We start from the raw sequence: 12,527 nt of genomic DNA, 5'->3' as shown, positions 1-12,527 counted from the left end.
AGCTCTCTGCTGTGGCCAGGGAGTGCAGTGGAGGATGGCCCAAGTGCTTGGGCCCTGCACCCACATGGGAGACCAGGAGAAGTACCTGGCTCCTGCCTTCAGATCAGCGCGGTGCACCGGCCGCGGCGACCATTGGAGGGTGAACCAACGGCAAAGGAAGACCTTTCTCTCTCTCTCTCTCTCACTGTCCACTCTGCCTGTCCAAAAAAAAAAAAAAAAAAAAAAAAAAAAATGAGAAGGGAGCATTGAGGAGGCCACTGTCCAGAATGGGGATGGCATTGCCCTGGCACTGGGATCCGGCTGATGGCTAACACAGGTCAGAGACACAGATGGGGAGACCTCACGGTGGGAGAGCCCAAAGCAGAGAACACTGAGATGAGATGGTTCCTGATGGTAAAAACTCCCAGGAGCTTAAGGAGGCAGGAAAAAAGCCATTGGCTAGCACTGTGGCACAGCACGTCAAGTTGCATCCCATAGGAGTGCAGGTTCAAGTCCCAGTTGCTCTGCTTCCAATTCAGTTCCCTACTAATGTGTTTGGGAAGGTGGTGGAAGATGGCCCAAGGCCTTGGGCCCCTGCCACCAATGTAGGAGACCAGGATAGCGTTCTAGGCTCCTAACATTAGCCTCGCCCAGCCCTGGCTGTTGCTGCCATTTGGGAATGAATCAACGGATGGCAGCTCACTCGCTCTCACTCTGCCTTTCAAATAACATGGAAGTAAAACTTTCCAAAGTTAGCAATTACAGCAATGTTGATCTTAAAAAGAGCAGTATTAGGATGGGGTTTCCAAAGATGAATTGGATGCATGTTTCGATTTGTTAACCTTCCAAAAGTCTTTGTTCAAGGCCTGGGGATGTAGGAGATAGGATTAACAGTGAGAGAAGGACCCCATGAGTGTTAGGTGAAATATTAAGGCTGGGGCTTGCAAAAAGTTCATGGAAAATGTGGAGTATAAGAAAGCTGGGCTGGCGCCGCGGCTCACTTGGCTAATCCTCCACCTGCGGCACTGGCACCCCAGGTTCTAGTCCCAGTTGGGGCAATGGATTCTGTCCCAGTTGGTCCTCTTCTAGTCCAGCTCTCTGCTGTGGCCTGGGAGGGCAGTGGAGGATGGCCCCAGTGCTTGGACCCTGCACCTGCATGGGAGACCAGGAGGAAGCTCCTGGCTCCTGGCTTTGGATTGGCACAGCGCACTGGCTGTAGCAGCCATTTGGGGGGTGAAACAGTGGAAAAAAGGAAGACCTTTCTCTCTCTCTCTATCTCTAATTTTGCCTGTCAAAAAAAAAAAAAAAAAAGCTGCATGGCTCTAAGACACACTTTGCAGCAAAATAAACATCTTTTAATTCTGTTTTCCCACAAACTTTCTGAAGTCCCCTTGTACCTGTGGGAAGAAGAAGGAAAAGAACCATTGGAGGTCCCCAAGGAGTCAGGAGACCAGATCCCAGAAACTAAGAGGGAAAGAGAAACAATTGAGAGGATTTTGAAAAATACAAGTCAAGCATGCTGAAAAAAACATGCCGGGTAGGAGAGCACCTCTGTCTGCACAGGACTGCTCAGCCAGTCCCTGTATGTGTGCTTACAGAAATGAAACCCGAGAGTGCTGAGGTCCTATTTGTGTGACCCCAGTTCCATTGCTTCGTCCCCTGTCCTGAAGTCAGTTTGTCTCTCCCACCCCCAGTTCATTTTGCATGTTGGCATGTATTTTTTTAACTTTAAAAAATGCTGTATATGTCAGACAGCTTTTTGTATCATACACTGGATGCACTCACAGATAAAAATGCAGCCCTGGTCAGCTCTATTCACTATTGTGTGGCGTTCCATTTTAGGATACGTGGCTAATGCATTGTGCTGTAGATGGACCCTGAAGGTTTTGCACTGCTTTTGTGTCACAACTCTGCTGCCTGTGGCTTTGCTGGGTTTGGGGGAATAGAAGTCTCCTCATTGACTGCATGTTCCCTCTTGTTCCTTAAGCACTTGTAGCCACTTAGACTCCTGTCAGCAATTTGTGAGTCTCCCCTTCCCCAGACTCTTCCACACTTGGTATATCCAGATTTGCTCTTTGGATGGGCGTGAGTTTGCATTTTAGTTCACAGTGAGGTTAAGCCTCTTTTCCTACCTGTATCAGCCGTACATGTTCCCTTGTCTATTTCCTTTGCTCACGGTTTCATTGTAATGTGAATGTTTAGGCCTCTTAAAATGGTTTCTGGGAAGATGGCAATTGCTGGTTAATTGCAAATACCGCAGAGGTAACAATGTTGAGTGTGGCTGTTAGAGGGTGGAATACAACAAGGGAGCTTAGGAAGAAGATCAGAGCAGCGCTATGGAGCAGAGCCCAGTTCAGCTCCAGACACATTTCATGAATGCCTTGATGCAGAGTTCGGTTAAGAGGGCCGGCGCTGTGGCATGGCATTAATGCCTGCAATGCTGCCGCCCCATTTGGGCACTGGTTCAAGACCCAGCTGCTCTCCTTCAATCCAGCTCATTGCTATTGCGCTAGGAAAAGCATCAGAGGATAGCTCAAGTACTTGAGCCCTGCACCCATGTGTGAGACATGGATGAAGCTTCTGGCTTTGGCTTGGCGCAGCCCCTGCTGTTGCTGCCATTTGGGGAGTGAGCCAGTGGATGAAAGATCTCTCTCTATCTCCTTTTCTCTCTGTAACTCTGCCTTTCAAGTAAATGAATAAATCTTTAAAAAAAATCACTGCAAGAGAACGGAGGCAAGAAAAATAGAAATCCCAGCTCATCCCGGTGCTATCTGCCAATGGCTGGGACACTTGACAAAGTAAAAAAGACCAAAAATACTGAAACCCAATCAGGGATGAAAGAAAATACCTACTTTAATGCCAACATGGGTATTTATGAGGTGCAAAGAGAGTTCTACTCAGAGGCTATCCTCAAAGAACTAATTCAAAGACCTTCTATTCTCAAAGATCTAATTTGAAATGAGAACGCTCCCCTGTTAAGTATACAGCTTGATGCACTTTGACACGTGTGTTTTCCCACAGAACCATCACAGCAAACAAATACTGAAATCCCTCTGACCCCAAAGAGTTCCTTTGTGTCCCTTAGCAGTCAGTCCTCAGCCACCTCCAGCAATGGGCAACTGCCAGTGTGTTTGCTGTCACCATGGATTCTTTTTTACAATTTTACTTAAATAGTATCACAGTGTATGGTTGGCCAGAAAAATGACACTTCAAAGACACCCACTCCCGGGCCAGCGCCGCGGCTCACTAGGCTAATCCTCCGCCTAGCGGCGCCTGCACACCAGGTTCTAGTCCCGGTTGGGGCGCCGGATTCTGTCCCGGTTACCCCTCTTCCAGGCCAGCTCTCTGCTGTGGCCAGGGAGTGCAGTGGAGGATGGCCCAGGTGCTTGGGCCCTGCACCCCACGGGAGACCAGGAAAAGCTCCTGGCTCCTGGCTCCTGCCATCGGATCAGCGCGGTGCGCCGGCCGCAGCGCGCCGGCCACGGCGGCCATTGGAGGGTGAACCAACGGCAAAGGAAGACCTTTCTCTCTGTCTCTGTCTCTCACTGTCCACTCTGCCTGTCAAAAAAAAATTAAAAAAAAAAAGACACCCACTCCCTAGCCCCTGGACCCCATGAATATAACCAAATGTGCCTGCATTGTGTTTTCCTAAAACGCATGAGTTGATGCCCTCGCCCTAGCACCGCAGAATCTGTGTATTTGGATAGGGACTTCACAGAAGTGAGAAAGATCAAGAGCGATCACAGAGGTGGACCCTGACCCAACACAGGAGGAAGACCAGGTGAAAAGGCTGCCATCGGGGAGTCAAGGCAGAGACCTCAGAAGAAACCAACCCTGAAGACACTTTGACCTTGCATTTCCAGCCTCCAGAGCTGTGAGGAAACCCACTTCTGCTGTTTGAGGTGCCAGTCTGTGAGCCGGGCAGCCCCAGCTGACTAAGATCTGTGCAAAGGGGCTGTGCAGGTGGGATTAAGCTAAGGTCTGAGAGGGGAAGAGTGGCCTGAACTAGCCAGGGGGGCCCCGTGTAATCACAAAACGATGCCTGAGAAGGAAGCAGAAGCATCAGGGAACACAGAGGGACCTGGGAGGCTGGACGCGAGGAGTTGGAACCAGGCCAGGAAGGAGCCTCTGGGAGCTGAGAGAGGTACAGAAACCGTTCTCCCCTTCAGAAGCGGTAAGTGGAGTGGACAGCCCTGCCCTCTCCTGGCTTTTAACCCCACAGGACTCATTTCAGGTTTCCGACCTGCAGAGCTGTTATAAAACTTGTGGTGTTGCAGGAGCTCCGCTGCGGCCAGAAGAGGATGGGCCTGGGTGTGGCTGCTCTAGTTCCAGAGCCATTGCTGGACTCACCAGCTTCCTCTGGATCTCCCAGTGCTGTTCCACAGTATACACAGGCATGCTGTCTTTATCTCATCATCTGCTGGAGGTTTGAATTGTTTCTGGTTTGGGGCTGCTGTGAGTAGGACCTGTCTGGTCTCTGTGTAGATGCACATTTGCATTTCTTCTGGGTAAACAGCTGGGATGTGAATGGTTTAACTTGGAAGGAACCAGCAGAGTCTGCCAAAGCTCCTCAGGCAGTGTATAAAATGCCACGGGCTCTGCACCCTGTCGCCCCTGGGTGTTAACCATCGCTCTAGCTGCAGGCGTGCCCGTGTGAAGTGGTGTCTTGGTGATGACTAACGATAGCATCTCTTCCTGTGTGCCATCTTAAGTTTAAAACTTTGAAGTCAAAGTTTGTCTCATGAGAATGTCTTGTAAGACTGCGAAAGAGGAAACATCTACTCTTGGAGAGAAGGCTTCTAGGAAAATGTGATTTGAATGCAGGTACTATTTTGCAAATAGTCAATCAACGCATTTTAGTTTTCCCCTGCCGGATGCCAAGAAGAGCCTTTCCCTGCAGGAGGGCAGGAGGCACAGGTTTGTCTTGTTGAGTAAGGGTGACAGGCTTGATGGTGAAAACCTGGGGAAACCCAGCTTGGAGATTCTTCCAGGTTGTAGAAATGGGGCCTCCAGTGTGGAGGAAGGGAAGAAGCTGTAACTCAGAGAGAAGCTCACTCTGGGACTTGGGGGTTTGGGAAGGGAGGAGGCAGGGAAGGGAGGAGGCAGGGAAGGCCATCTCTTTTCTCCCCCTGTTCCCCATTTGGGAATAAGAGAGAGAGTCCCCATCCCTCTCCCAAATTGCTGCCCTTCAAAGCCCATGCAGTGGTGTTGGGCTGTGGGCAGAGGTTAGCTTGTTTGAGCCTTGAGACAGGATGGAAGCTTCCCACCTCGTCCTGAGGGGGTGTGGACAGGTCCCTGTATGGTGAGCCCACAGTCCTTCGTGGGGTTTTCTGTGGAGCAAGGCGAGGTATCTGCTGAGCTAAATCAGAACCAGAGGCAGGCTGGGCTGGCTCATTAACACCTGTTCCAACAAAGCCAAGAGACTCCAGGCCTTGAGTTCTGCCAGCAGGGCCTGTAGCTTCCAGCAAGAGATGGACACCCAGGAAACAACACCAGGCCACCCATCGCCACACTCCTCCGATCACCCAGCCCAGGCTGCAGGCTGGCCGACCCCTCTGCCCACACCAGACTCTACCTACAGGGGCTGAACACACACACGCACGCAAACCTGGATTAATCAAGTGTAGTAAAATGTTAACCTGTGGGGAATCAGATGAGTCTTTGTGCTGTTCCTGCAAATTTCTATGAGTTTGAAATGTTCCAAATCATTTTATTTTATTTTTTAAAGATTTATGTATTCGTTTGAAAGGCAGAGTTACAGAGAGGCAGAGGCAGAGAGAGAGGTCTTTGATCTGCTAGTTCACTCCTCAAATGGCCAAAACGGCCAGAGCTGCACCAATCCCAATCCAGGAACCAGGAGCTTCTTCTGGGTCTCCCACATGAGTGCAGAGGCCCAAGGACTTGGGCCATTTGCTGCAGCTTGCCCAGGCGCATTAGCAGGGTGCTGGATCAGAAGTGGAGCAGCTGGGACTCCAACTGGCATCCATATGGGATGCTGGCACTGCAGGCGGCAGCCTAACCCACTACACCACAGCACCTCCATTAGTTTTATTTAACAGTTGCTTCTCCCCTTTCTCTCCTCCTGCTCCTTCCTTGGTCATTTTCCAGTTCCTTCTCTACCTTTGCCCTAAACAAAGGAAGTTTTCAGGGCTCCCCTCTGAACTCTCATGCTCCCTGTACTTCTTGCCCAGTGTGACCCATTCACAGGGATGTCACAGACAGGCTGCCTTTTCCAGTGTCTGTCCCTCCCCACTGACAACCCTGGTGTGCCCAGGGTGGCCTTGTGCACAGTCAGTATTACTCATCTCCCAGACTCCTGGGCATTTAGAGGTAACCATTGGTCAGCTTTGACCAATGAGTGATAAGAAAAGTCTGGTGGGTGGGTCTTCCAGAAGATCTATTTTTTTTTTTTATTTTTATTTTTTTTTTATGTATTTGAAACAGAGTCACAGAGAGAGGCAGAAATAGAGAGGTCTTCCATCTGCTGGTCCACTCCCCAGATGGCCGCAATGGCCAGAGCTGCACCGAACAGGAGCCAGGAACCAGGAGTTTCTTCTGGGTCTCCTACATGGGCACAGGGGCCCAAGGACTTGGGCTATCCTTCACTGCTTTCCCAGGCCACAGCAGAGGGCTGGATTGGAAGTGGAGCAACCGGGACCAGACACGGTGCCCATATGCGATGCCAGTGCTTCAGGCCAGGGTTTTAACCCATTGTGCCACAGTGCCAGCCCCTCCAGAAGATCTATTTTCCATTTTAAAAAAGGATGTGGAGAGGGGCTGGTGCCTGCAGTGCCGGCATCCCATAATGGGCACTTGTCCAAGGCCTAGCTGCTCCACTTCTGATCCAACTTCTGCTATGGCCTGGGAAAGCAGTGGAAGGTGGCCCAAGCCCTTGCCTCCTGCACCCACGTGGTAGACCTGGATGCAGCTCTTGGTTCCTGGTTTGGATCAGCACAGCTCCAGCCATTGCAGCCATTTAAGGAATGGAGCAGTGGAACCTCTCTCTCTCTCTCTCTCTCTCTCTCTGTCTCTGTCTCTTGCCTCTCTGTAACTCTGCCTTTCAAATAATAAATAATCTTTAAAAAAAAAAGAAGTGGGGAGAGGCACACAGTGGTGAACTGTCTTTTGCCATACTTTCTTATGTTTGGGACACAGATGTGATACTTTGAACTGTTAACAATTACTTTGTGACCATGAGGATAAAAGTCACAAACAAAACAAGCATGGCAGAGGAGGCTAGGGACTTTCCTAGGCAGCTGCCCCTAAACCCCCAGACTTCTTGTTATGTTAACCAAAAAATAGCCACAATCTGGTTAAACTAAGTTGAGTTTCTAGAACTTGCAACCAAACACAATCCTGACCTCACTTGCTAATAAGTATTTCTATTCCAGGCATGTCTGCACATTTGCTATCCCACATAGGTATCTCAAAACTCACTCCTCTTCCACAGACACCCCACATTTCCTCCTCCTGTGTTTATACCACTCTGAAAATGCTTGTTTTACTGGTTTCTCTGAAATTATTCTTAGAAAGGGAGCTGTATTTATGTAGGAAATACTGTGGCAAGAAGCACTAAGTGGAAGGTGAACCCTAGGGTCACATATGAGAAAATTAAAGAAATAGATGCACTGCTGTGTATTAGAGGAGGAGGCAGGAAAGGGAGAGGAGGGGGAGGGGAGAAGAAGGAGGCCTCATGCTTGGTGGGAATACATAGCCTCAGGATCCTGCAGGCTCCCAGGTGATGGCGTCTTCCAGGGCAGCCTAACACAAGCCAGGAACTCAAACAAGCCAGGACTGCTTGTTCATCCCCTCCCGCAGCATGTCAAGGTGCATAGTCACCTACATAATCCCTCTGCGGCCTCGGTACGTGAATCCCCACTCCTGGTACCAGCTACTGCCTTACTTCACTCGGTTACAAGGACTGGAGAGCCATTTGGACTACCTTAGAAAAACACGGTTATCATGAACCTAAAGTGTTTTTTTTATAGAACACTAACTGCCTTTTTAAAAAGGTAACTCTTAAAAAAAATTTGAAAGAGTTACACAGAGAAAAAAAAAGAGGCAGAGAGAGAGAGATAGGTCTTCCATCCTCTGGTTCACTCCCCAATTGGCTGCAATGGCTGGAGCTATGCCGATCCAAAGCCAGGAACCTCTGTTTGGTCTCCCACGCAGGTGCAGGGGCCCAAGGACTTGGGCATCTTCTGCTTTCCCAGGCCATAGCAGAGAGTTGGATTGGAAGTGGAGCAGCGGGACTTGAACCGGTGCCCATATGGGATGCTGGCACTGCAGTCGGCAGCTTTACCTGCTACGTCACAATGCCGGCCCCCAAAAAGGTAACTCTTATTTGATGGCTTTTCTTCGGTTTAGCACAGGTCTAACACTGATTAGGTAACAAGTGTAATAAGACTTGGAGAGGAGCTGTTAGGCAGGAGGTGGAAGAAAGGCAGTCAGTAGGAGGCCCAAGGCCATATCTATAATGTAACCTCACCCCAAGAGCTCCCCAGAACTTTGGTCAAGCCAGCCCAGCCCTGGAATAGCGAATGTGCACAGCTGATTTACAAAAATGAGAGCTGTGGATTTGGTTCTTCCTCATCCATCTTGCTCAGAATTCCTGTCCTCTTAGTGTGCATATGTCTTTATCCAGGTGTCAGAAACGTTCTCTGATTTATTCCCTGTATTCTCTTTTTAGAATTCCCTTAAGCCTGGTTTCGATCTCTGATTACTCCATATTCTCTCAACTGTCAGCTCCTCTCTATCCCTTTGTCATTTTTCCTCCTCTATGTTCTAGAATTTATCTTCTAACCTTCTGAGATTTTAGTTGTTGGCAGTTTTTTTAAATTTCCCAAAACTCTTAATCTCTACTTGCTACATTCTCATAGCTGTTATTTTTGATAGAGACAATTTCTGCACACATCACACTGATAAACTAATAAACAGTTGTTAATAAGTTTCTGTTTTGATGAATCATCTCTGTTTTCTCCAGTGTCTGTTTATCTGAGTGAGTTGTTTGTTTTTCTTTTTCTTTTTTTAAAGTTAGTACTTGAGAGGTCGAGGTCAAGAGACAGAGAAACAGACAGATACAGAGAGCTCCCATGCACTGGTTTAACTCTAGAAATGCCACAACAGCTAGGGCTGGGCCAGGCTGAAGCCTGGAGTTAGAAATAGTATTCAGGTCTCCCATATGTTGGCAAGGCCCTGGTGGAAACCAACTAAATACCTGAGCCAGAGTCTGCATTGGCAGAAGGTGGAGTTAGGAGCTGGAGATTAAGAGTTGAACCCAGGTACTCTGATGTGGATATGCGTGTCTTTTTTTAAAACAATTTATTTATTTATTTGAGAGAGTTAGAGACAGAGAGAAAGGTCTGCAATGGCCAGAGCTGGACTGATCCGAAGCCAGGAGCTTCTTCCAGGTCTCCCGCATGGGTGCAGGGGCCCAATGACTTGGGTCATCTTCTACTGCTTTCCCAGACCATAAGCAGAGAGCTGGATCTTAAGAGGAGCAGCTGGGACTAGAACCAGCACCCATATGGGATGCCGGAGCTTCAGGCCAGGGCATTAACCCGCTGTGCCACAGTGCTGGCCCCAAGAATGCTGATTTATATTCTGCTACCGATAGCCATGGCCAGCTGGTCAAAACCATTCCCTGGACCTTTTTTTCTCTCATTTATAAGTGATGGGTTGTGATTTAAAGAGCAAAAGAGGTGACACAAATGGCACTTTTAGGTTTTTTGACCATTGGCTAAATGTTACGAGTTTAATGGAGCAGAAGAAAGCATGGGAGGGTGGTGAATATCCCAGCAGACCCAGAGCCCTTGCTGCACCTGCCTGCACCTTCAGCCCTGACTCTAGAACCCAACGTTGACCCAGCCTCATCCCCAGGTGCACTAGCGCAGAGCGTGTGCAGGAGCTGGCACCAGCTGAAGGGAACTCTGTCAGGTGTCACCCAGACAAAATCTTCAGGGTGTAATATACTCTGAACTCAGGATGGTCATTAGTTTGTTTATTCGTTGTTTGTGCCAGGAAACTGTTCCAGGCAGGGTGGAGATACAGAAATGAAAAGAGTCATCCCCAGGGGCTGAGTGAGGTCTGAGTCAATGACATAATTTTTATTTTTAAAATTTATTTATTTGAGAGTAGAGGAAGGGCAGGGCAGGAAAGGGAGAGCACGCCCATCTCTGTTCACTTCCCAAATGCCCACAATGGCTGGGGCTGGGCCAAGCTGAAACTTTGAGCTGGGAACTCAATTCAGGTGTCACACGAGGAGGCAGGAACCCAACCTGAGCCATCACCTGCCAGGTTTGCACCAGCAGGGTGCAGGAGTCAGGAGCCAGAGCTGAGCATCAAATCCAAGCTCTCTAATAGAGCATACAAGTGCCTGAACCACTGGGTTGAACACCCACCTCCCTCAAAGAAGGGTTCCAGAAGCCTAAGCCAGACCCAAGAGGGCTGTGTTGGCAGGACAAGCAGCAAAGTTGAGCTGGTCAAATACCAGTGCCAAGCTCTTGAACTGCCCATCTTCCAAGATTGTAGACCAAATAAACCTCTGTTCTCTATAAATTACCTAGACTCTGATATTTCATTATACTAGTGGAAAATGAACTAAGAAAGTCATTTTTCAAAGTCAGTAGAAACCAATCACTATGTTCCTAAAGTTGTACTTAGGAAATGCGTGAAGTTTGTATTCCTTAAACAAAAGGTTTCTGGGGGAAAAAAAGAGATTATCATAAACTTGCTACATCCTCATGATAAACAGTGGTGTCTGTCTGTCTGTCTGTCTCTCTCTCTCTCCCCTCTCTCTTTACTAGAGAAAAGTCAGTAGAAACCATTCTTGGAAGTCCTCAGGCAGATTTTGCCCTTAGTGGCCAGAATGCTGTCACACCCCCATATTTAAACCAATCACTAGTAAAGGGTATGCTGTTATCAGGGCTGGCCTCCACCAATCAGAACTTAGCCCTATATCTCTTGGGGAGGGGTGAATACCAGAATGAAATGAGAGGTCAGTTAGGGAGGGCTCTGGGTAGATAATTAGTAGTGTTTGCTGCAGTAACCTTCTTAATTTGTCTATAACTTAAGCCGCAAGAGGCATGAAATCCTGTCTTTCGCAACAAAATGGATGCAACTGGAGACCATTATGCTTAGTAAAACAAGCCAGTCCCTAAAAGACAAATATGTTTTCTCTAATTTGTGGTAGCTAATATGTTGAGTACCAAAAAAAAATATGTGCCATAGACATCTTAAGATTTGATTATTGTCTTTAGCCCCTTGTCTGTACTCCTAAGGAACAGTGGTCTTTCTACTTTCTACTTGCTGACCTATTTAGTTGAGGATTACATAGTGATTATAAAGTAAATTGAAAGTGTGTCATTGCAAAAAATAAGGAAGGAGGAGGGAGGGTGGGTGGGAAGTATCTGGTGGTTTTCTTTTTAAAGATTTATTTATTTGAGAGACCTCAATAGCCAGAGCTGTGCAGATCTGAAGCAGGAGCCAGGAGTTTCTTCTGTGTCTCTCACGTAGGTGCAGGGGCCCAAGGACTTGGGCCGTCCTCCACTGCTTTCCCAGGCCACAACAGAGAACTGGACTGGAAGTGGAGCAGCAAGGACTCGAACTTGCTCGCATATGGGATGCCAGCACTGCAGGTGGTGGCTTTACCTGGTACACTCAGTGCCGGCCCCATTATGTCCTTAAAACTATATATGAAGTACACAAAATCTCTTCTATTTATAGAAATAAATTTATTTTTTAAAAAAGAAGAAAGGCATGAAGTAGTCACTTTTCTTAATGTTGCCGCTAATGCAGAGGGTGCCTGGAGTCAACCACCTCTGGCTGGGAGTTCTTGGTCAAAAATCAGCAAGGTTCTCATGGCCATGCCCTCTTGGGTGAGGTCTGTGCATGGGGTGGGGGGGGCAGGGAGATGGGGTCATACTCCTTGTCCTGACGACAGGGCCCTCTGGGCTTCTCCCTCGCGGTCCCTATTCTGGCTTCTGTGCCCACCTCTGGGGCACAAGGAGGACCGCTGCTCTCTAGGAACAAGGAGACTCTGCCCGGATGCTGTGCGCTCCTCTCTGCTCTTGGGGGAGAACACAGACTTCTTTTATCTATTTATTTATTTATTTGACAGGCAGAGTGGACAGTGAGAGAGAGAGAGACAGAGAGAAAGGTCTTCCTTTGCCATTGGTTCACCCTCCAATGGCCGCTGCGGCCAGCGCGCTGCAGCCCGCGCACCGCGCTGATCCGATGGCAGGAGCCAGGTGCTTCTCCTGGTCTCCCATGGGGTGCAGGGCCCAAGCACTTGGGCCATCCTCCACTACACTCCCTGGCCACAGCAGAGAGCTGGCCTGGAAGAGGGGCAACCGGGACAGAATCCGGCGCCCTAACCGGGACTAGAACCCGGTGTGCTGGCGCCTCAAGGCAGAGGATTAGCCTAGTGAGCCGTGGCGCCTGCCAAGAACACAGACTTCTGAGAGCCTGGGCTCCCTGGAGTCCCAGCAGGAGGGCGAAGGTCCCCCTCAATTATCTGGGGTTCACCACCCCCAAGGCAGAGCCTGGAG

At 48.9% G+C, this 12,527-nt stretch overlaps 1 long non-coding RNA gene across 1 annotated transcript; it reads left to right on the top strand.

The window, feature by feature from the left end:
- The first annotated feature begins 3,671 nt into the window (after nucleotides 1-3,671).
- LOC149122643 (uncharacterized) lies at nucleotides 3,672-11,733 on the top strand. The gene is made up of 3 exons (XR_016219089.1): nucleotides 3,672-4,153; nucleotides 8,152-8,312; nucleotides 11,494-11,733. It is a non-coding gene; the product is annotated as an uncharacterized LOC149122643 (long non-coding RNA).
- Nucleotides 11,734-12,527: the final 794 nt, after the last annotated feature.

The sequence above is a fragment of the Oryctolagus cuniculus genome, chromosome 13, assembly GCF_051225735.1.
Source record: "Oryctolagus cuniculus isolate XC-2025 breed Fujian yellow rabbit chromosome 13, ASM5122573v1, whole genome shotgun sequence".
Classification (NCBI taxonomy): domain Eukaryota; kingdom Metazoa; phylum Chordata; class Mammalia; order Lagomorpha; family Leporidae; genus Oryctolagus; species Oryctolagus cuniculus.
This window is presented reverse-complemented; position numbering and strand designations above follow the sequence as displayed.